At 44.6% G+C, this 25,915-nt stretch overlaps 1 protein-coding gene across 38 annotated transcripts in view; it reads right to left on the bottom strand.

The window, feature by feature from the left end:
- Nucleotides 1-25,915, bottom strand: part of LOC126278218 (CUGBP Elav-like family member 2) — a 2,351,537-nt gene that overhangs the window by 550,630 nt on the left and 1,774,992 nt on the right. The window lies entirely within an intron of this gene.

Genomic DNA, 25,915 nt, shown 5'->3' on the forward strand with positions numbered 1-25,915 from the left:
CACCAGTTAACCTCACCTGCCTTTCGTGTGGAAGGCCAAGCTGTCAGAACGGAGGTAACGTCAGGTCTCGGGATATGCGACGTAAAAATGCGCACCGGATCGTGAGCATAATGTGGAGGAAGCAAGTTTCTCAGAACAATGCGGCCATTACATAACGCGTGAGTGGCAGCGGTGCGCTATCAGCTTTTAACAGCTGCCGCCCTGGTGGGGATGGAAGCGACCCACGTGTAGCGGACTTGAGTGCTCCCGGTACCGTAAAGCGCGTTTAATACCACCCGAGGCAATATTTAAAGGCTCATGGCTTGTCGTTAGTTACTGTCAACTTACACCCGATCGTGGTGTCTGCGTCCTAGCGGCACAGAAATACTAAAGAAACTTATACTCCCTTCAGCATTATTATTATTATTATTATTATTATTATTGGCACCGCTTTTGATTGAGAAACACAGTGTTACTTCATACATGGTAATCCATTATTCTCCATGAAATACAATTTTTGACGATAGCAACAGCACATGTACGTTAAAACCGTGGTAACAGGGCAATTATGCCCCAAAATACTGAAAGAGGACTATTGGGAGTTTGTTATTCGTGTTTCTGGAATTTGTGCAAGCTTTCGATGTTTCAAACGCTAATCGACAATTTTTGAATCGCTAATTTTTCGCTCGCAGTTTGGCCTGAGTAGTTCTGTCGCTGGAAGATGTGATGGTTTTGTCGTCGCTGCTTGGCAGCGAGGAGCGCAGTAGTTCTATTGCTAGGGTAGTAGAGAGACAAACGCCGAGCTGAGGACTCTTAGCAATGTAGACGTGAAGTTAACTGCACCTACGTTTAAGTAAAATGACTTGTGTTTGAATGCTACGAAACCGAGAAGGATTTGATTAGTGATTTAGAATGAGTATGAAGAGGAATGGAGACTTTTTTACGAGCACTGCCATCGTAATTATTTGTAATCATTATTGAATGAGACACCGGTATCAGGGAAGTTTAAATTTTCATTGAAGATGGAGTAATTTTCATTATTTTTCATTAAGATTTTTCATGTTTATTGATGAACTGTTTAACATTTTTGAGAGTAAAGAGTTTGGTATCAATGCTGCTCTTTGTAATTGTTAATTAGTGTTGTAACAAATTTCGTAGCAGTGTGTATGTATGTGTATTAAACCGGGGACGTAGAAACGATGGAGAGGCTTCGTCCCGCCGTGGCCCTCAGTGGTTCACAAACCCACAACAGAACCCAGGGTTCGGCCCTGTAGAGTCCCTTTTGCATATTCACCATTATCGAAGTGAAACATAAATAAAAATGACTGCATGTGACTCAAGAAGAACTGCAAACATCGATTTATCTGCGAAAGGTAATAACACTTACTGTAAAAATATACAATATTGATCGATAGATGCAGAAAATACATTTTTATTGTATGAGATTATAATGTGTAAGTAATTAAAGTATTATTTTTGTAAGAGTATAAAAAACAAAGCAATGCTCATTCTTCCGTCAGGTCTGTTTTGTTCTGTTCATTCTGGTGTTAGCTGGAATAAGATAGGCAAGGTACTGTGCTGCGCTAGCATTTGTTTCTGTCGTAACGTAATTGCAAATGTTTAACGACGTAAACTGTGTCCTAGTAAGAATACATTAGTATACAGTGATCTCTGTGTGTTATTGCAAGAACCTACGCCACATTTATCTTATGAAAAGAATATTTAACGAAAATTATTTAGCACGTTTCCAGCTGCTGCGGAGCGATTAACATTGATCTATGATTTAACGTTTAGCCGCCATTACGCGGTACATTTAAAAATATTTTTTCACAGCACAATGTCTGATAGCCGGAGCGGAAGAAATTATGTAAAAATATTCAGAGAGATTAATTAAAGTAATCCAGTGAAATAATTTAATTAAAGCTTGTCTATTTTCTGTGGTAGTAATAACTGCAAATCAGTGAACTGGAGCTGAGTAATACTACGCTATTGCATTTACAGTAATTTGTAGGGAGCCTGGTGCTCAATAAAACCAGATGTAATACGTAATTGGCAACCTACGAAATTCATTATTTTGCTTATTTTTTTATTTTTTTTGAAAGCTAAACTTAAAAACTTCACTAAAAATCAGTAACAGATCACGATAAATCTAAGGACAAACAAATTTACTAGGAGTGTGATTCCTCTAAATAAATAGTTACACGTGTTTTTAAGGGATGTAACAGCCCCCAGTGGATCCCTCTCCTAAATTTACCGAAATCTACAGTCTTTCTCTAACGATTTTAAAGAAACTATACTGTAATACACTCTGAGTCTCACTCACCTTACAGCTTCATTCATCAGCTCCATGATCAGTTACCTATTATTTCGTTAATGGTTACAGTTATTGAGATATTACGATATTGGCTGAACTACTGTGAGAAATCCTTAAAGCTCGTAATGAAAAATAGGGATCGCTACGAGTTTGCGTTTGGTGTGTGTTAAGTTATATGTTGGACTATATAAAATTTAGGTAACTTATTGAATTATTTATTAAACTTCTAAGGACATCGCTATTTATCCCCAATGCCCAGAAAATGGAATGACTGTAAAGGTTTCCGTTACTAACGCACACGCCAGTGAAAAAGGCAGAATGAAATATTCATAAACCCCTCACATCTCAAACGGTCTGAGATATCAGAACAAGATTTTGGCAAACGACAGCACACAAAGAGCACAGCATTTTGCCGTAAGATTAATTTGCGAAACTTCCGTATCTACCGAGGTATTCAAGCAACTACAGAAGTTTGTAAATGAAATAATATGATTTACAAGGACTGTCACTACCCTGTGAAAAGAAAAATTCTGTGGTTTTTGCAACAATTTATTTGAAGAATCCGCACATATTTTTTTATACTGTGAATGGGCCTCCTCTTAACTAATGACATATCTTGCACTTTGCTGCTAGTTTAATAATAGGCTGTTTTACGTTTTGTCAGTATTCCAATTGCAGCAGAATCTTAGTAAGATGTATATCTGTAAATTCTGTTGTTTAGGCAAAATTAGTAGTTGATAACACAGCAACAAGAGAAGTGACGCGTTACTGAAAACTCGACACAGTCCTTCATGAGCCCGTATCTCCTTAAACACATCATTAGTATAGCTGACAACTTGAGACCAGTCTTGTGATGTAAAATTTGCAACGATTTCTTTTGTCAGCATTTCAACCTCACTGAGCGTATAATTCTTGTTTTTGCCACATTACTTTTCACCTGGGCCCATATATTCTCAGTCGGATTTAAATGTGGATGAAACAGATGAAACCTGATTAAACAATGCCCTTTAACGTTAGCCTGTTCTTTTAACTGGTAGCGTCGAGTTTTTGGCTTGTTCAGTACTACGAGTTCCATTAACTTCGCCCTACGAAAGATAGGTTCAATTTATCTATTCGAACATTTCTTTGAACCCAGAGAAAAATGGCCACTTTCCTCCGCTGCAATGTCTGAGCTGTATCTGTCGCAACCGAGTGGTACTGTGCATTGTCCATTGCATTTTTGAATTCGGAGGAACAGTTTCCAGCAGAACATTTTATTCACAGCCGATGACCGTGGTTCTAGGACGAGCACTTGTATTGTGTATCTTGTGTTCAGACGTGCTTTACTGCTGTTGTTACTGCAGCGCCAACACGAAACACTCGTTCACAGTACCTGACAAGTGTAGAGCACTTCAAAGCCAGAAAACGCCACTTTACTACGAGAGCTAATGGACGTAGGTGCCTCTAAAGCGCGATGCCACGGGGTACAGTTTATCGATGGCGTGTCAACAGGGGCGCTGTACCAGGCGAACCGCTGCTGGCGTGGTAGGGGTACCCGCCTCGCCATTTGTGTTACCTGGGCAACGGCGTCATGTCCCCACTTCTGAGCCAAACGTGGTAAGTGGGGACTAATTTTAAACGCAGTAGGCAGATATGTTTGGCTTCTCTCGCAGTTAGAAATGCATTCATCCAAAGTTAAACAGCAAAGTTACATCTAACCATCCGAGCTCAAACGCGAAAATTTAACGAAAAGAATTAGTAGAGGGAACTTTCAATACTATGTTGTCAAGACACTATTGAAATTTGATTCCCGTTTTCCTTAAACGAATTTCTTATGCAATAATCTTTATCCGTTGTTGACATACTATCGTTTGAAGTAGAGTAAATGTAGCACATGCAATTCATTCAAACGTGGATTGAATGCGCGGAAACAGTTTGTAGTGAGTCAAATAAAAAAATGCATTTGTACGATAAAACTGAAAACGCGCTTTCGAAAATGTAGTAGCTTAATTCGCTTTTTACGTACAAAAATTTTGATAAGTTTTTCCTCGCGCCACTTGCGTCTTTCGAACTGTAACGGAACGTTCGAAATTGTGGAAGGAGGTAGATAAACATGCATCATTAATGGTCGTCCTGTTGTTTTGTGAAAGCTTTATCCGTTGCCACGATACATGAAACATTGTTGAAAAAAAAATTAAAAGAAAACGTAAACTTATCAGTCGTCGCCCGAGTCGTCAAGAAGTCTACATTGGTAGCCAAGCGATTGCGATCTAATGTGAAAATTATGGTAGAGTAAAAAATGGGAACAAGAATGAAAAGTGCTGCCATAGCACAGAAAAGGCAAGTATGTCCTGGACAGGCGTAGGGATGTAAAAGAAGGGAACTAGCTTTTCGACTTACGTTGGTAACTTTGAAGACCTTTAAATCAGAACGTCCTGACATATTTATGCTTTTTTTACGTGTTAACTCTACTACCCCAGCACAGTGAGCTCTGTTAACTGCAAGTTGTTGGCACACCTGCGTCTTTGAATTTATAGTCTCAAGTCCCTGATCCTGTGCCCAAAATCCAGAAGATACGCCATCCAAATTAAATATTTATTACCACACAGTTGAAGAGGATGCATTTAATAGGTGAAAGATTTTTCTGGGGGGGAGGGGGACGTTGGGGGGTGAAATTGTTCGTGGACTGCCCGTGCCGTTCGCCCCACGTGTCCGCAACCGAGAAACATCGGGCGCCTGGCCTCGCATCCCTGTCGGTACCCCCCACTGACACTCCCTCTGCTCATGTCGCAGCGGTCCGCACTGCAAGATGTGGTTACTCAGGCTTCTGACGGGTGGCCACGTTAATGTGACGGGACACTGCGCTTTTAAGTTTCTAATGACGTCACATGCCTGTTACCCCAAGTCTGTCCTCTACCAATTACTTCATACCGCAGATGTTACGACACTGTCGTCATCAAGTGCGAGCTTCAGCAGGTATTGTGCACCGGCCTAGAGCCTATTTCAACTGGAAAGTAACCGTATTCTAGTTGGCGGCAGAGAGCAGACATTCCGTCACTTATTTGAAATCAGAGTTTGGAGAACGTATTCATTTGTCTTCTACCTGTATGGTCCATAACACAGGAATCCTGTAGAGAATTTTTACACTGTGGATCCTGCCACATCCAATCGCAATATTCCTTTGGCGAAATAAAATTTGCTGTGTCAGTTGTCATTACTTCGCACCTACAAGCTTGGGACCGTCTCCTTGCCGGAGTACGTGATTATAAACAATCGTGTTTCCTACAAGCCATTCGTGAACAGTAACTGGAAGAAACCCGAATATGTGGTACAAGTACTCTCTCATTTACACTTCATTATTTTCGAATCATGTCATCGCACGATGTTATTTGTCTTCAATGAACATCCATCTCTCTTCCTTATGTACATCACTGAAAGGGCCATTACAAAAGCTTCAGCATGAACTATTTATTCATAACGATGGAGACTATGTCGTGAAGAATGAAAAAAAAAACATTCAACCGCGCTGAAAAGCAGCTGGGGAACATTTTTAGCAAATAATTGACAATTTGCACTGAACTTAACCAAAAACGACGGCAGGGACACTGGTACAGAACTGATTAAATAAGAAAGGAAACTACTTCGTGCTAGATGGTTACTCATTTCTAACATTCGTCGAAGGAAAAAAAAAGAGGACACAATTAACAGCATGCCAATGACAGAATAAATCTTAATGTTTCTATGAACTAGATACTTCAGGAAACAGCGTCGACTGTTTTATAAATAAAAATTTGCTTAATTGCTCATACAAGCGGACACATACATGTAACAGTCAAATAATATAAGAAATGCGTGTTCACCAAATAATTAACTGATTTTACAAAGGATTTGCAACCTGTCTTCCGACTTCTATCACTTACTGGCCTATTAAAGAAACACCTCCTCCTAGCTTCTCTCAATTGTTGCTAGAGAATATCTTACCAGGAGAAAGACGATAGGAAGCGTAGGTCTTGTGTAGGAAAAGGCACACTAACGCGTCACCGAAGTAGGGGTGAGAATGTGAAGGGAGCAACGTGAGAGCGTGGCAGCGAGTGGCAGCCGAGCGCTAAGGTCAGAACAAAATCTCATCACGAAAAACACACTTGAACGCTGGCTGCGCCAATTATTGTGCAGGCCTTCGCTGGTACCATAAACCTCCGAAGGAATTTGAGAATAAAGTCTCGTCGTTCCATAAAATGAATTAATATAATTAAGATCTATTTTAGAAATTACAACATTTTCCGCCAGGACATTTTACAGCATGTCTTCCTCAACAATCACGATTTCGACAAATAACGCCATTCGCATGTGGCCCATCACTATGAAGTGCGTCAATGCACAATTGTTAATTATGAAGTCTTACTGGTCTCGTGTCAGCCATATTTACAGTTTACTTTACACGTAATGAGACAGCTGTCTTCGTCATTTACATACTCCTAAAATGACATAGCACCTCTCGAAGTAGTTACGGCCTTCTATGTAAGTGAGTAAACCCCTGCCTCATTACGTGTAAGGGAAAATGTAAATATCGTTGACCCGAGGACAGAGTCTACAGTAAGGAAATGATTATGCACTGATGGTCTTCATAATCAGCTGCAACTAGAGAAAGACACATTAGTCCGAAATCGCAAATATGGATAAATACTTATAATGTAAGTTGAAGCGAAAAATGTTATTTCTAAAATATTGCAGGGCGGAGGACGCAAGTAAGCAGGGAAGTTTTTCTGCGGATTGCTTCGGAGGGACGTAAGTGCCGCCAGAGATCTGTGATCCAGAATCCACGTTTTTCTGCAGTGAAGAGGATTGCCCCATAGTTTCTAGCTGTTCATTCGTAGTAGTTTGCAAGTCATTTGCTTAAACATAGTAAGCAATAGCCTATAGTAAAACTACGCTCTTCCCAGGTGTCTTGACTTTAGACCGGCAGTTACGTTCTAGGAATGCACCTTCTTCAGTGGGGGACGCACAATTACGTCTGACTTTCTGCGGGAATATCGAAGTGCCAAGCATGGAGGGGATGGACAGAGACTGCGAATGGTCGGCTGAATGTGGGCCGGAAGAGCGGCGTGCAGAGGTCGTCGGCGCAGTTGCGATGAACACAGTGTCCGGGGGCACGCAGGGGTTAACGCAGGAGAGCCCGGTTTCGAATCCCGGTGTGGCACGCGTTTTCACTCGTCGCCGCTGATTCAACCAGATGCACATGTCGTCAATAGTCCCTCCCGTTCGTTTTGCTCTCTCCCCTTTCCTCCTCCAGTTTACATACACTTGTTCGTACTCAGTACCTCGGTGCTATCCTGTTCTATACTTTTTAAGTTATGACCGCGTATCTGACTTAGATCGAAAGTTAATTCCACCGTCAGGGCCTCACGCCTCCAACTCTATGTGGCTATAAGAGAACCCAGCGCAGTTGTTGGATGTGGGCATTTTTTGCGTTTGGCAGCTATGCGTTAACAGTAAGCAGCTTCTCTGAGCAACGAAGTAGTACTTGTATGGAAAGCATTGAGCGAAACCGTCTGCAGTAAGTACTCATCACAGCTGAAAACACGAACGCAGAAAATGCTGCAGTAATTTCGCTTGGTCGATAGGTACTAGGAGTTTTCGTTTGTTTTTAAGATGTGTAGTTTGCGGCCCTCAATGCGAGGGAAGGTGATCCTTAACGTAGGAAATGTGAACCATATACGGCCCGCTAATGGTCTCCTGCAGGTTCCCTTTGATCTCCGAAGACTGCCGGCAGTATTCTGCAGCGCCATAGAGAACGTCGCTACCGCACGGGAAGTTTAAGCGACGAAGTTTTCACGCGCCCCGTTTTTCACTGCGCAGATCCGACTCCATGAGGTGCAGTGAAAGCACATCGTTAAAAAAAGAGGAAATTGTCGCATTGTCGGTCATATATTCATCTATTTGATACATTCAAACTTCATGTAGAAGTAGAATGTGATTTTCTCGATTCTTTTCGATATAGTCTACATCAATAGCGGAATTTGAAGGAGATTTGTTTCATTTAGCAATGTCACATGAAGCGCTTCTTAGCGATTATTATGACGCAGTCGTATCATACATTCACATCTATACTGTTAAATGGATACGAAGGATATTAGATCCAAGCTGCGGGTTGTCTACCTAACTATATCCAGCAGCGAGAAAAAACTCATTTTCTGCATTTCATGTAATTATTGACAAAATTTAAATCGCTGTCATACACTGATGCGACGGAAGCCATGGGATAGTAATACACACATATACAGATGGCAGCAGTATCACATAAACAAGGAGTAAAAGGGCAGTGCATCAGCGGAGGTGTCAGTTCTACTCAGGTGATTCGTGTGATAAGGCTGCCGACGTGTTTAATGACCCCAAGACCGGAATCAGCAGACTTTGAGCTAGACGGATGGGAAAATCCTATTCCGGAAATTGTTAGGGAATTCAATATTCCAAGATGCACGGTGTCAAGAGCGTGCCGAGACTACCGCAACTGCAGGCATTACCTGTCACCACCGACAGCGCATTCGCAGATGGGTTTCACTTAACGACGGAGAGCAGCGACGTTTGAGTAGGTTTGTGAAGTGCGAACAGACAAGCAATACTTGAAATAACCGCAGAAAGGAATGTGGAAGAACCGTTGGAACAGCCCGGGAAATGGGGCGTTAATGGACAATGGCAGCAGATGACCAAAAGGAGCGCCTTTGCTAACAGCACACCAACGCCTGCAGCTCCTCCTCTGGGCTCGTGACCACATCGGTCGAACCCTGACGACTGGAAAACCGCGGCCTCGTCAGACAAGTCCCGATTTCAGTCGATAAGAGCTGATAGTGGGGTTAGAGTGTGGCGCAAACCCCACAAAGCGTTCCATAATGGTGTGGGCTGTGTTTACTTAGAATGGGTTGGATGCCCCTGGTCGAACTGGATCGGTCATTGACTGGCAATGGTTATGCTCGGTTATTTCAAGACCATTTGCAGCCGTTCATGGACTTCATGTTTCCAAATAACGATGTCATTTCAGCGGCTTCAGTTGTTCGCGATTTGTCCGAAGCACATTCTGGACAGTTCGAACTTACGAGTGAGCCACTCAAGTAGCCCGACATGAATCCACCGAACATTTTTTCGGAAGGCCGCTTTGTGCTGATCCTCCAGCCGCAATACTTTCGCAATTGTGGACGGCTATAGAGACAGCTCGATTCAGTATGTCTGCAGGGAGACTTCCAACGACTTGTTCAGTCATTGCGGAAACTATGTATACTTGTCGAGACAGCCTAACCCAAGGCGCGCAAACTACCCAGTCTATATTCATCCACTATGTGAAAATGACAGCACTTTGTGTGTCCAGATCAAATTTACGTACAGTCTGAAACGCTTTCGCATTTTTTTATCGCTTACAACCCTCCCCGTCCTCCCTTCCACCAACAAAATGATGAAAGGAAGAAACAACTTTATCGCTTATCGCGATCCATATTTTCACTGTTCATGCAGTAGAATTTCAGCTTTAGGCATTTGTAAGGGAATCAGAAGCTTGAAGCTCTTTTATATGAGGGAGTTTGATTCTTTAAGGAATACTAGGTGGCACAGGGGATTACCGGTAGACACTAAACGAGGAATTGAGCTGACTGCCCTACAAAACATTGAGCACGGAGTTGGGGGGGGGGGGGGGGAGACGGGGACGGAAGGGGAAGAGTTCCCCACTGCTGTTGAGAGTGTTACTTTCGATGGACAACGACTCCGCAAAAGAAGGAATGACTATTTGCGTCAAAGTAGAGCCGTGAAATAATGTTTCACTCGTGCAAAGTAGTTTCAAAATCGTCGGAACTTGCTAATCTTGCTGAACAATATCTACGTATGTGCTACTCATGCCACAGTACAGGACTTTGTTGAAGGTGCTTTGTCACCAGGTTCGCTTTCCCTTTTCCAGAAGCCGGTAATAGACGGGGAGAGACATAGTAGGTAATTTACTTCCCTGTCCACGTACGAAATTGTGTTTTACGGCATGTTAAACGCGTATTGTAACTCTTAAAGGAACGTGACTCCCATTACTTTCAGAACAAAGGTGCCCGCGATGCAAAATGCCTTTCTTGCACTGCCGTCCACAGATCTTTTTGTTGAACATTTCTGCGAGTCACTCATACTGACAAAACAAAGCCGTTACTTCTTTGAAGTTTCTCTATTTAAACCATCTTTGCTGAGGGTCATATACAGACGAAAAATATTCAGATATTGTTGGAAGGAGAGAGTTGTGTCTTGTAATTTACCACTATGTGCGCGCCTTCTCTCTCATTCTCTCACACGCACGAGAGAGAGAGAGAGAGAGAGAGAGAGAGAGAGAGAGAGAGAGAGAGAGAGAGAGAATGGGGAGGAGGGGGCAGGGTAAAATCAAAGTGATGGCACTGCTGCATCAGGGATCCTGACCGCGAAGGTAACAGTACACAACTGACACTCGTTGGAAAATGGCAGTGGTGCAGCGAGGCAACAAGTTCTTTGAGTCCTTCAGCGTTTGTGGGCGAGAATTCGTCGAATGCGATTCGAATACCGAGGGCAGTTTCCTGGTTGCTCCTCAATGTCGACACCATAGCCCAAAAAGCGATGACTGCCCGAGTTGTTGACCAGCAAATGAATCACAGCCCCAGATCACGCACCGTATTCGCCGCATTTGGCCCCCGCCGTCTGCTCTTTTTCTTTAAATTGAAGTTGGCAATGAAAGGACATGTGATGCGCAGTCAAGAATGTCCAAGAAAATTTTACTGCAGCACTAAATGCAACGCCAAAAAAGGACTGCAGTGAGTATTCAATACACTTTTAAAGCGATTTCAGCTGAGCTTTGATTCACGGGGATACTATTTTAAACAAATACAATAATTCTGTGAACATAATCCGTGAGATTGTTCGTAGTCACAGTCCAAACGGAAATGGGACAAACTGTGTACAAATAACCTTGCACCTCTGTAAACGATACTGCTTACAGGCAGAAGCGGAACAGAGTCAAAATCTGTGAGAAGCGCTGAACTCTGATGTGCCTATATATTAACCGACAACAGACAAAGACCAACTGTGCTATGGCTGTGCCTTGACGCCGTAGATTTTTTCTAAGTAAATATGAAGTTGATGCAATTATTTTGGCTGACGAACTAAACCAATCACTTAACTGAAAACCAACACTAAACGGAAGCAAAAAACGAAAGTCTTACTGATTATTTCAGGAGCAGAAGACGATAGCAGCGTATTTTTTTAAGCTTGCCTCTGGCCACATCATTTAAAAAGGAATCACCTGTTGTAGTCAGTATCTACTGAACATGCTGAAATTACAATGGAAATGTTAGAATCTATATTTTATTGTGGACGGCAGTGAGTCAATAATATTTTAACCACTCCTAAACCACCGGCGTTTTCCCAGGAGCCTTGAAAAAAGGAACCTGTCAACCTACTTAGCAAAAAGGACGCTGCTGCTGCAGCACCCTGTGATTACCGCCCTTTTCGTATTGTTGCGGCGCTGTCCAAGTTGCTACAGTCTACAAGCACACAAGGGTCTGCTTTTACCCGCGTTTCAGGTTTTAGCAGATCTACTGGTGCTGGTAATTTCATGATCTCCCTTGTCAAACGTACGAAATTGCAAGGCAAAATTTATGCTTACCGTCTCTAGTGTATGAAGTGCCCACTAGAGTGCGGTATTAGCGCCGACATTTTTATCTCCTTATATCAATGACGTGTCTAGAAGTCATACAGCAAATACCGCACGTACGCTAACGACTTCAAGTTGTACGTAAGAGCAAAGCCAGTGACCTCTATGACTACTATGGAGTATATCAAACCAGATTTTCGTGAATTATCAAAGTATGCACAGAATATACCGTTAAATCTCGACTCATTGAAAATCCAAGCTGACCTGGTTCGTCCGCCTTTTCTCATTAGTAGGGATACCTGTCATATTTAATCGTAAATAGGACAAAACCACATTTCCGCTCTTAGAGAGCAGCCTAGAAATAATAATAGCTGAAAATCTAAAATGGGCTAAACACTGTTAGAAAGTCCGCGCACGCATCTTTACTTCTTCCCATTTGATCTGAGAAACATACTTCTTCCCATTTGATCTGAGAAACATACTTCTTCCCATTTGATCTGAGAAACAAACTTGTCCAGAAATGTGTAATTCCAGCTGTTGGTTATATCCATTTTGTAGTGCGATACTGGTCTCTGGAAGGCTTACAAAGCTTTGAGATGGGGATAAACGTCCTGCAGATGATGTGATAGCGACATTCGTCATTTTCATCATATTCCACCGCCCGAAGGACAGCTATCCTTGCTAAGAGCAGAATAGCGCAAGATTCGCACATAATCTGCCTCCTTTACCATATTATCAACGTATACTCTTTGTTGTAACTCCTTTCCACCTTAGCAGTGTGGCCCCAAAAAAATGTATTAGAGAAACTGCTTTCTATCCTGCTTCGTCAAACAGCTGACCTATCCAAGTAACTTTTGGTAGCATGGCTTCGGAATGATGAAACAACAGCAACAACAACAGCCTTTGTTGTACTTACAATTAAGTGCCCTCTCCTTGAACCGTTATCGGTACTATACTGTTAACAGTAACAGTGACTGTGTGTAAAACCGCGGTCTTATCTCAGAAAAGACCCTAGGGCTTTAGTCTGATAAGGTTAAGTAGATGAAAATGAAAGAACAATTCTTGGACTTCGCATAGGAAAAGTGCCACTGTGTGCGGTTTCGAGCTATGTGGTTTAACTTACTGCTAAGAGTCCGTCAAACTTTTTTTTTTTTTGAAGGAAGGAATACAGTGATTGAATTATTTTTACATTCTCTAGGTAGATCGCAAGAGATTGTGCGGTAACTCATTTGCGAGGCTGTAGAAGGTACTGATCGTGGCTTTACCGAGCTGATTACTGTTGCATGTGCCTGAAGATATGTAAACAGTAACTCATGATGGCGGTACCGGGATTCGGGCAGGAGTCCTATCACGTCGTAGCGTTACCTTATTCGGTCTGACGTTGATGACCTTATCACTTGAAGTGACGAGCGCGACACCTATTCGATGCCACGGCCGCATCAGTGTTACTCTATCCCCCGCCCCTGCGACATAGCTCAGCAGTGACCGGCTCCTGCGCGACGCAGATGTCTGCTGCGTAATGACTTGGTCGGGCGGTGCGGCGGTAGGCGCTTATTTGACAGCAGATAAGCTGCCTCAGTGTAAGCACTTAATCTCCTGCCTTCACTCTCGCCGCGTGGGACGACAGCAAAAATACTGCCGCGCAAGTTTGTGCCCGGAGTGGCGGGCTAAGTAATGAGGCCCTCATATCAGTTTTATTACCGGGGAGAGAAAAAGAACTTCTTTAAGGATAAAGAGCGAAACTTGTCGGCGCGTTATTTCATCCGGCAAAGTTGTGACAGCGGGCGGGATTGGCGGGGAACACGTGGCCGGGCCGCGTCTCTCATCCCACACGGCTCGCCGACACGTGCTGCCTTCACTCGCTGGCTGCCCGCCACGCGACTCCGGAGGCGATTTACCGGGCGCTACGGGGGACCGCCTGCCCACCCGTCTCAGAGGCGGCAAAAAGAGACTATTTCCAGGCTGGTCCGTATCTTCTTTCGCAGGCACTGTGCAGCTTTAACACATCTCTGGGCTCTGGGTACACGTTTACTATAAGCAGACACAGTTAAATTCAAGTTAACGAATATTTGAAGCTACTTTTAACTTATTGTGGGAAAGTTTTGATCTGATGATCCTTCATGACGTTGGCTTATTTTAACAATTACGTGAACAATTTCTAGTCTGCGTCTCGTCTATCGATTTTAGAGGCTGTCTCTATGTTGGAAATGGCTGAAACTGGCGAAATTAACTTTCAGTCTCTGTGGTGGGCGTTCTGTAAGACTTTCAGTACACACACCATCAGATTATTTGACTTGTCGCTCTAAGTAGGCGAGTGTCAGCAATATGTCTCATGGTCTTATCGTGGCGTGTTTATCTTCTGCCGTTAGACAGAAATGCCACTTGCACGCTTAGAGTAGCAGATTGACCGTGACCAACTTTAAACAGAACTTGATTAATTTTCACACACATTTATTTAAAATATAACAAGAATGAAAATTACTTAACTTGGTTCTGGATGCTTACAATTGGCAATCTGAAGATCCTTTGGTATTGGTACGTTGATCTTTTTCTCACATATATCTCTGACATTTAACAAAAGTGTCTATACATTTATCTTCATGGCAGAGTACAGGAATATGGTAACCTTATTAGCCGCAGACTGAAACTTGACTATGGACTGATGCAGCCCAATGCAGCCTGGTAATCTGAGGTCTGTACACTCCTTATAATACTTCGCACGTTCATGTATCACTGTGAGAGTATGATCCGCGAGGAGAAAAGGTTCTACGTTAGCAGCAACCTCATTGGCTGCGTTACATATTAATACGCGGATCGGCGGAAGCAGAATTTGGTCCGTCTCTATGGCAGCGCCATCTCTTAGTGTGGAGACAGACGAGCGTTGCGCCCGTGCTGTTGTGCTTAGCGGAGCGCGCTCTAGTGGCAAACTTGTGTACACGCTGACTACGCGGAACTATGTACAGAACAGTCATTTCGAAAGTGTCACCAATGAGAGAGCAATTAACGACCACGGTGACCAAGATGCTATTTGGTCACCCAAGTCAGGTAGGTAATGCAGGTAGTTAGAAACTTACTTGTGTTCTGCCCAAATGATGGTCACTAACATCCCACTTCCAATATAAAGTGAGAAAGTAAGAACACTTGCCTAAGGTGCAACAAATATAGAGAAGTCGTCGTTAAAACTGAACACTGTATAAAATTCTCTCATTTCTCTCTCTCTCTCTCTCTCTCTCTCTCTCTCTCTCTCTCTCTCTCTCTCTCTAAGAGATTACTCTCTAACGAACCACCAGAGACCATGGGCCCTGTGATACTAGATTTATTTTACTACGGAATAAACTGTAAATTGAAGTAAAACTCATTTTTCTTGACATTGTTTGCGGCCTTGAGAAGACAGACGTGAATTAGCCTTCTTAACGTTATTCCCACTGTACAGGAGTAATTCTGGGCCAGATCAATTTCAAGAGAGTGCCTCTCAAACTGTAATCACTAGTGGCCAGCAAGACGACGCTTACATTTAGTGACGTAGTGACCGCCCGTCCAATATAGCTTCCACCCCTCTCTCACCTGGGGTATGCGCGTGTTGCCTAACCCACAAGTGGTTACATCGGCAGAGGACAGAATTTGAGTGACGCATGCTGAACAGCCCAGCAGCCAGCGGCAGCAGTGCGAGCGCCATTGCAAGCCGCTGGATCTAAGGCCCCGTTTGTTTCTACCGGCCACATGACAGCAAGGAGTCCCCCTAGTATGAGCATGCGGCAGCAGAACTCACTCCAAGCCACACACTCGCGAGCTCCAGGACAGGTGCTGACTGCAACTGCAGTTCTTCTATGAGAGCCCCGTTCAGAATACTCAGTACGTTCGACGCCGTTATGTTCGGCAGCCACCACCAACTGAGGTAGCCATCAGTATGTGTCACCACTGGTGTAAGTACGCTGTTTAGGTTTTTATGTTGGTAACGCCACGTAGCGCTCTGTGTGAGAATCACTGGCTGTGCTGTGTGCAGACTGTGGCTGTTTGGCATTCTTGTTGGAATATTCGCCATTGTAGTGTTGGGCAGTTGGCTGTTAACAGCGCCTCGTGTTGCGCAGTTGGAGGTGAGCCGCCAGCAGTGGTGGATTTGGGGAGAGAGATGGCGGAATTTTGAGAGCGGTCGATGTGGACGTGTGTCCATCAGAAAAAGTAAATTTGTTATACTGGATATCATGAACTGATATATAATGACTTTTAAACATTATTAAGGTAAATACATTGTTTGTTCCCTAGCAAAATCTTTCATTTGCTAACTATGCCTATCAGTAGTTAGTGGCTTCAGTAGTTAGACTCTTTTATTCAGCTGGCATTATTGGCTCTCGCTGTCTTGCAGTAGTTTGAGTAATGATTTTTGTGAGGTAAGTGATTCATGAAAGGTATAGGTTATTGTTTGTCAGGGACATTCTTTTGTAGGGATTATTAAAAAAGTCAGATTGCGTTGCGTTAAAAATATTGTGTGTCAGTTTAGTGTTGATCAGAATAAGTAAAGAGCGAAATGTCTGAGTACGTTCAGTTCTGCTGATCTGTTTGAAAAGCAAATAAAGTAAGAGGATTATCAGCACAGTCATTCATAAATCTAATGAAAGGGCACGTTTCACTGGGACCGACAAGGACTTTGGTATTGATGGTCGACGTTATCAAGGGACACTTGTTGATTTGAAACTCACCACGAGCACAGGGACACATTCTTGGGTGGTAGGTGGCAGTTAGGACTAGCCAGGTAATGCCAACTCTGAACTCGCTGTTGGGATACACACAGCTTTATGAGAACGGCCACTTAAGGTAGCAACGGAAAAAAGTGCGTATCGTGACAGTCTGCTGTTTTCTTGCTGCGAACTCACTCCTGTCAGTGTCCTGCAGCAGACAGCGCCTGTGTAATCAGTGTCGACCACCGGTTACCTCGTTGACAACTGCCGGCCGCTGTTGGCAGAATACGGTGAGACGCTACGGCCTACATGCTAGGTAACGCGTGGTCATGCACTACTGTTGCTCCTCGTTGCTGGTGTTTCTCTCTCGTCTCAGCCTCGTAGCAAAGAAAAGGAAAGGAAAGGAAAGCTAAGCTCCGCGTTCTGACTCAGATGTGCCAATAAGGACAGACCAGCGGCAGTGTCATCCCAAACCAATGGCGTTATTTGGACATTGTGTCGAGGGGCATCGGGCCAACACACCGCTCTCGCTGTTCTCATTAGCTTCCTTGACATCTGAGCCGCTACTTTTCAATCAAATAACTCCTCACTTGGTATCACGAGGCTGAGTGCCCTCCGTTCCAATCCTCACAGCAAGGAAAAAACCCTGGCAGTGCCGGGAATTTGACTCATGTCCTTCGCATGGTAGTGAGACACGCTGACCAGTTTGCTATGGAGGCGGGCACACAACCTTACAGCGGCTTCATTACATTTTTTTAAGTATCGTAATTGGCGCTTGACAACGCGTGAACTTTAAACACTTCCTCCCGATTTCAGAGTTCAATATTCTTTTTTTTCGTTGTTTTGGCAATCCTCCAAAATACTCAGAAAATACTCCAGAAAAATCTCTGATGATGTTGGTGGATTTCTGATTCAGCCTGTTCATTAGTCACATATCTCACAATCTTGTCATTCTTTGCTGTACTCCACTTGCAAATGGCCAAACGGCAGAGATTGGATAGTCGATTTTATGAATGATTTTACTAGGATATCTTCGAGAAAGTGACATGACTGCATCCCAGAAGAAGAAGGAGAAGAAGGAGGAGGAGGAGAGAATAGCCCCGGCTCAACAACAGTGAGAATTCTGCTGTGGGCTGCCAGTTTTAGGACTTCCCTATGTTTCGCTCCCCTAGCACAGGGCCGGAAGCTATTACTGCTCCCAACGTTACGCCCAAATCTACAGCGAATGCCATTATAAGAGGCGTGGTCGTGAAGGGCAGGGCGGGAAATCCCTTACTGGCCTGTGACACGTGTCACGGGGTCCGCCAGCGCGTTATTTTCTCAATCGACGTAATGGAAAAGGGCTCCCCGAGAAATAGAAACAACAACAAAAGAAACGGGCTGGAGGAAATAAAGAAAGGTCCTCGACGGCCAGCAGGCAGGCAGGCAGGCAGGCAGGCAGAGAATTGCGACGCTGCACAGCTGGGGGAGAAACAGCAACAGGAAGGGCGTGCCGAGGCCCTGACCCCGCCTCATAAAGAGGGATGGAGGGAGGGAGGGAGGGAGGGAGGGAGGAGGACGGCCCGCTCCCCAGGGTCGGCGGCTTCCTTAAACCTGTCGCGGGGCTGCCGCCGGCATCTGCGCCTCACAACTCACCCTGTCTCTCTCAGAGACCTGCGTTTTCGTGCTCCGAGGCTCGCGCAGTTGCTGAAAAAACACCAAGACTGCCGCTGTGAGTACATATTTGTCTTGGCAGCTCTGTCAGGCAGTATCAAGACGAGTTTCGACTCCAAGCTTTCCTTGTGCCACTTGTCCGAGGGTCGATCAAATGGCAACGAGAATTTCGTACCAAACCTTATTTTTCCAGACTGGCTGTAGCACCTCTAAAACAGAGGACTTCCATAAAATAATCGTGTCATTTAATCAGTAATAAGTGAAGGATGTCACTCATGTAACTTGAATTTTGAAATGATAGTTTGGATTCATTGAAACTTTAAGGTCGAATAATGTGTCTGTAACTTCGCTCGCGTCCAAGTTTGACACGTATTGCACCCATGTCGTCCTGCACCTTCTGTCTGGCTTCTTCCTCCTCTCCCTCCTCTCCCCCCCCCCCCCTCCCTGCTAAGTCGCGCCTATCTGCACTCGTAGCCCCAGCAGCACATGCCAATACTAACTCGACACCGTGCCTGCCATACGGGGTAGCCAAGGTGTCAGGGGGCTGAAACCCTTTTACATCTCTGCAGCTATAAGATTCCAAGTTCCACAGTGCTGATTCCCAGATAGCAAGTAATACATGCACCACATTGGTTTGAAATCTTTCCAATGGTTTAGGTGGTGACGCTGGATATACATGCACACAAACACCAAATATATACACATTACATTGGAGAGAGAGAGAGAGAGCAAGCAGAGCCATCAGTAGCATCCATGCAGGAGACACAGTACCCCGAGTATCAGTTGGATAACATTACTTGTTCATTGTTTATCAAGTAAAATTATTAAGTGCCACAGGTCGCAGTTAACGAGAAGGAGTTATCATACAGTTTGAACATGGCTACTTCGTTAAAACCTCTCCTCCACCACACACCGTGGCTGCCAGCTGAATGCCGCAACATCAGATCCACCCAGCTCAGGAGGTAGCTATAGGGATTTTCGGACTTGAGCCATCTCTTTTTTTTTTTTTTTGAAAAGCTAGCTAATAAAACTGCGTGCAGAAGTAGCCTGACTCATTCAGTGCCTACACTTCGTCTGGATCAAATATTGGTGGAGACAAGTGGTCAAGTACTGGATAAACCAGATGGATCGTTGGAACAACAACTGTTAGCCAAGGGTATCCAATCTCGTCTGTTTCCTGAGACATGATCCACATGGCACATGTTTACCAGATTTTGGCCATGGAAGGAAGTCGGTCTCCTACTCATACCAGAGGACGGAAGAAGTGTACCCAGTCTGTCTACGCTGACAGTAAATTCTATGTAAAATGCTTTAAACGATTGCGTGGCCTGTATCTGAGGCAGATCATGAGGACCAGCCTGATACCTAGTGCCGTTTGTGAAACCGCCTAAAAGTGACAACCAGGCTGGCCATTACACCAATTCCTCGTCGTGAATCCGCCGGGCAGATTCGATATCTGGGGACAGCGTACTTCCCTTCCTGGAGGCAGTCGCGTTGGCATGTCTGCGCCCCCCCCCCGCATGGTTCAACAGTATGCCTTCCCACACCGTAGCATCTGGAGCACCAAAATCATCATATTCGATAACATTCCTGGGTGCATTGTGTGTTCTCACCTCTTGCCACATGCAGGTACATAATGCACACAAGAAGTTCTTGTACGTCTTGCAGCCTGGTTGCACGTAAGACAGTGCTTTTAGCATACCTGATCTTATACATAACAACACACTGAACCGCACTACTACGTTTTGTGCGTCGTGAGCATTTCAGGAAATCTTTTCAGAATGGATATTAAAAAGTAAGGAGACGAGAACGAAGCAGTGGCGAACTGCTTTTAAGCTATGTGCAATTATTCCAGCCATGGCGATTTTCTAGAAAGAAGCTCCAAGGCCTACAAATGAGTTATGGATCCGATTACCAGTTGTTAATACCCAGTTGGATACTGTGAGGAACAAAACTTGGACGGCAGAAACGAGCACTTCATTCCATGGTTAGTCCATCAATTGTAGTGGCCTGTGGTCTCTCGGCAACTGACGACCAGATGATTTCAATGGGAGAGGGATCTGAAGGACGTGTTGTTCAAACACTAGTGTAACAGATCTTATAATTAAATGTGTCCTTTGAGACTCCCGTCTCGTTATTATCTCACGATAATGATCAAATATGATCGAAGCAGACTAAATCAATTAAAATTTGTGCCGCGGCCGGGACTCGAACGCGGGTCTTCTTGCTTACTAGGCAGATATGCTACCACTACACCACCGAGGCACTATGGCAGACATAGCTGCACGAACTACCTAGGTCGAGTTCCCTCCCCAACACAAACTTTAATTCATTTTCCCTTAATATCGTCACTATTGCCAGGGCTCGCCGGTATTGGCGAGCTACCCAGCATTGGACGTGGCGGGACGTGTAACAACCTGTATATCGACATAGATGAGAACAGCTTGAGCAATATTGAAACGCAGTAGGCAATTTTGCATGCCTTTTTCCATTTAATTTGAGACGGTGTGTAATTAGAGGATTGTAACGGTGGGGATTGCATCGAGAATGTTTTACTGACGATCTTGACCCATGTTGGCTAGTAACACTGATCTATGTAGCTCAATTTCCCTTCTTCAACACTGTAATCGACGCACTGAGTTCTGAATGGTTTTTGTGTGCGTTGGAAGACGACGTGCAGCAGAGATGAGACAGGGCGAACAGAAAATGGAGTGGAAAACGGCACTTCGCTTGGAGCGGAGACCAGAGGCTCAGGTGACTTCGCGGAACTTGGGCTGCCGAGGCAGAAAATCATCGTCCAGCTTAACGGCATCACCCAGCACAATGTCCGCTCCCTCATGTTTTTGGACCAATTTTGTAGATACCTATCGGCTACCTTAGAATACGAGGGCTGCAAGAAATAATGTGCAAATCTTGCGAGGAGTCGTTCCCAATTTCAGAGCCACTCTGATGCGGGGGCTAGAATGCAGTATGTGCAAAAACGTGCGATTTGTACAATGGAGTGTGACGTCTCGAGCACAGAGTTGGAGGGGACGTTTTTTAGTAGCAGGGGAGAGTTTGGCTACGTGATTGGCGTCTGATCACGATGCACCGTTTTGGCGGGATTCTTGATGGGGGTGGGGGGAAGCCTTGCTATTGGGTGGAAATTTTTGTATTCCGCCAACTGGCGACTGGCACTTTCTGGCGGATAAAGGGGAGAATTGCGGAAGAGAGAGAGAGCCAATAATGTAGTATTCCGAATCGAGACGCTGTGGAGGAGACGTCGACTTCAGGTGAGGCGTGGTGGTGGGCACGACACACAGAGTGCATCAGTTGTGCACCGAAAGGTTGTAATGTTGTTGTACTAATTTCTTCTGAAAGCGGTGCTGATTTCAAGACCGTAAAAGTGGGTTAAAAGCTGTGAGCTATCTGAGGAAGTTAAACTTTCATTACTGCGCAACTGTTTCACCAGGTATCCAGTCTAGCTTACCAAATTCCCAACCAGACTAACATTAATTATAATCTTTTAGTACTCATCTTACGATAACCGGTGATTATATATATATAGACAATTTAAATAAAAAGAAATAAATCAGTTTATTTTTGCACATTTATTTTAACATTGATCATTGTTCCGTTAAAATTTCAGCATATCAAACTTGATTCGTAACTAAACTGGTGCCTTATTAAGGATAGTGAAAATGTGACTTTGTAATCTTACGGAACACATCAAATAGGGAGCCAAGATTGGGAGACTACATACAACACTGCATTCATAAAATAACACACGAAGAACGTTCAAACGTATCCAAGAGGAAATTAACCACAACCAACCGATTCAATTTTCACCCAAAGAAGTTACGTTCGTAGCGCAATCGTGTCCGTCATGTAATTACCATACACTGGTATATTAAATTCATACTAACTCTCTGTGAAATCTTCCCGAAAAGAATAGTTGCGGGCTACTTTGATGCTTACACCACATGCTTCACGTGGTACTGGTCTCAAAGGACACCCCACGTGGGTCGAACATAAAGAAAAGTTGCTATATTGAAAAATATTGTCAAGACATTATAATCTCACGCACATTCGCATTTAAGATTGATGATCTTAGAGTTACTGATCAACACGTGGTTCCACTTTACTCACAAATTAGTGACAAAGCAACTACGGAAAGATATTCTGAACTTCACACTCGAATTACACTGCCTTGCAATTCAAGATAACATTAGATATTTTTGTGCTAAACCAGAAATAAAGATGATTAAATTTTCAGTTAGGCTGAACTTAAGAAATCCATTGTCCTACAGACTTAGCAGACACGCGCTTAGCCACAGATCTTACCACTTCAGACGCTCACCGCAGACAGACTGACCTGGGCCCCTACCGAGGGTGTTTAACAGATACAAACGGAAGTGACCAGAGAGGCAGCTTCCTATACCAACATGACAAGGGACGGACAGGACCATACTAAGAGAAGAAACCTCTTTGCTTTTAGAAAGCGTCGCTACCTGTTCCGATATTGGTCCTACTGTTCTCTAGCAGACAAGCTTGTCTGCTACCATCAAGCATTCAACTAGAAATGCATTTGCTCTTTTATCCTTTCACACAGAAGGGAAGGGGGATGACAGTATCTTACCATATACACTATATAAAAAAAATGCGCATGTAGGTTCCATATGAGACTGTGTGACATGAATTATATATAAACTCTGCTTTAGAGTGTAGTAGTGTGACAGATCGTTCTTGATTATGTGTAAAAGTAACACGTTTCACTGCTCAGTATCCTCCCAGATAGTCAGAAACACCACAGTAAATTTAGAAGAGGAATTTATGCCGTAAATGACAACAGGTTTAAGAGATTAACATGAAACGACTCAAACAGAGACCTTTCAAGGTGGTGCTGGCTACACTGACTTCAGAGTTAGGAGACGTCCACGGAACGGTTTGTAGTTGTAGCAACGCGCCGTTGCCTTCTCGAGACAGCCTGCGCGACGGTGGCGTCCATCTGCTCTTACGGCAATGAAAGTACGGTGAACATTCATAGCGGCAAGAGCGAGCTACCTCCCTTATTCCACATCTGCGCAGATACATACGATCGCCGCCTCAGGTTCAACGTGCACATGCTAAATGTATGGACCTTTATCAGTCACGAAGCTTTCAGTCACTGTTTACCTTCAGGAAACAGCGAGTTCCCAAACTGAATTTCAGACAGTCATTTTTGAGTTAACAGGGTGTATTTTCTCACGCAGTTGAGTAACACTGCTGTGCACAGAATCACTAATCAGAATATTCATCGAGATCGCATTAGTCTACTGTTCTTTTCATGGGATGTGACTATCTGTGTTACAATGAATAAATTAGAGTGTTTAAACGAAAGATTGTTGTTTAAGCCGTTGCATACCTTACTGTCACAATTTATTGTTTGAGTCCACTTTAGTTTGTATGCCTATAGCCTAATGAGCCGCGTTATCCATTACCAATTGCGCACATTAAATTCCTATGATAAGTCTTAAAGGAGTGGCTTGCCAGCAGTTTTCTGCGTTAGGAAATTTTCCTCGAGTAGAGAATTTTGCAACATGCGGTCTCGTCGTATCTTGTTGGACGATAACGTTATCGTGATGTAGCGCATAGGGCACATTCACTGACCTTCAGGCGGCTGCTGTCCAACTTAACGGCAACGCAAACCAGAGGTGATGGTGTACTGTACCCAGTGTCGCACCAAACCAGAGGTGATGGTGTACTGTACCCAGTGTCGCACCAAACCAGAGGTGATGGTGTACTGTACCCAGTGTCGCACCAAACCATAGGTGATGGTGTACTGTACCCAGTGTCGCACCAAACCAGAGGTGATGGTGTACTGTACCCAGTGTCGCACCAAACCAGAGGTGATGGTGTACTGTACCCAGTGTCGCACCAAACCAGAGGTGATGGTGTACTGTACCCAGTGTCGCACCATACCATCACACGAAGCGTCCCACCCGTGTGACGACGAACACAATCTGGCAACGCTAATTCGCCCGAGGACCTCTGCACACGGATACCTGCATCACGCTCCTGTGTTCACTACATTGTAGGCGGCCTATCACTATTGCCGCGTCGGGTAAGGCCCAACAATGACTCGTGGTTGACAGTCCGTGTTGAAGCCGACTACGGATGTGAGAAGTTGTCAAATCGTCGGTTCTGTGTGTGTGTGTGTGTGTGTGTGTGTGTGTGTGTGTGTGTGTGTGTGTGTGTGTGTGTGTGTGTGTGTGTGTGTGTGAGGTTTACGGGCGCTAAACAGCGTGGTCATCAGCGCCCAAACGCATAGAAACAGGAACACAGGCGGTGAAGGGACGAAGACGGACGCCGAACAAGGAGAACGGCTAAAAGACACAGGCCTGACGCAGTTCCAAATGCGCACATACAGAGGCAAAACATGAGGAGAAGAAACACACTAAAAAAGGAAAGGAAACACAAGGAAAAGAGAACTGATACCGAAGTGAAACAAGGAGGTAATCGTGACTGGCGGACCTCTTACCTAAAACCTGGGTGAGCCAGTCACCCAGCAGCACATTAAAACCTTCTCCCTAAAATCCGAGGCAACAGATTGGACAGGACACAAAACCGTAAGACCTTAACCACAGTCGCTGCGTCGTCTTGCAAAATAGAGGGCAAATCCGGTGGCAAGGAAACCACCGCCCTCTGGTCAGAGAATAAAAGACAGTCAAGTAAAATGTGGCGGACAGTAATCTGGACGCCACAAGCACTGCAGATTGGGGGGTCCTCCCGCCGGAGTAAAAAACCATGCGTGAAGGGACTGTGTCCAATGCGGAGGCGAGTGAGGAGAACCTCATCCCGCCTGTATGACTGGTAGGACGTACGCCATGGTCGCGTAGTGGCCTTTACCAGACGCAGCTTATTGTCAGAAACTGCCAACCACTCCTCTTCCCATTGATGCATAACACGAAAACGCAAAAGGGAGGTTACAGCATGGAGGGGGACGGCACATCCAACAACGTGAGGGAGGGAACATGCATCTTTGGCAGCCACATCCGCCAGTTCGTTTCCCCTAATACCCACGTGCCCCGGCACCCAGCAGAAAGAAACCTCCTTCCCCTGCCGTTGCAGGTGGAGTAGGGCATCATGGATGTTCTGGACGACCGTATCCGCTGGTTACAAGTGTTGAATGGTCTGAAGGGCACTCAGGGAGTCAGAACAGATGAGGAACTTAATCTCATCTGCTCCAATGCCCGCAATATTGCAAACAATTCGGCATCGAGGATGGTAAACACCGCAGGAAGCCGTAACTTGACGACTCGATCAGGGAAAACAACAGCACAACCAACAGTGTCCCCCTGTTTAGAGCCATCTGTGAATACAGGTACATGGTCCGGATGCTGGTTTAAAATATCGTAAAATAAGGAGGTAAAAACAAACGCCGGAGTGCAGTTCCTCCGGTTCTCCGACAAGTCTAAAAGGATGCTGATTTCGTTATCACAACAGGCAGCCGCGCGGAGTAGCCGCGATGTCAAGGGCGCCTTGTCACGGTTCGAGCCGTCCCTCGGTGTGTGTGCGTGTGTGTGTGTGTGTGTGTGTGTGTGTGTGTGTGTGTGTGTGTGTGTGTGTGTGTGTGTGTGTGTGTGTGTGTGTGTGTGGTTTTAGCGTAAGTTAGTTTAAGTGAGGTTAAGTAGTGCGTAAGCTCAGGGACCGATG

The sequence above is a fragment of the Schistocerca gregaria genome, chromosome 6, assembly GCF_023897955.1.
Source record: "Schistocerca gregaria isolate iqSchGreg1 chromosome 6, iqSchGreg1.2, whole genome shotgun sequence".
NCBI lineage: Eukaryota > Metazoa > Arthropoda > Insecta > Orthoptera > Acrididae > Schistocerca > Schistocerca gregaria.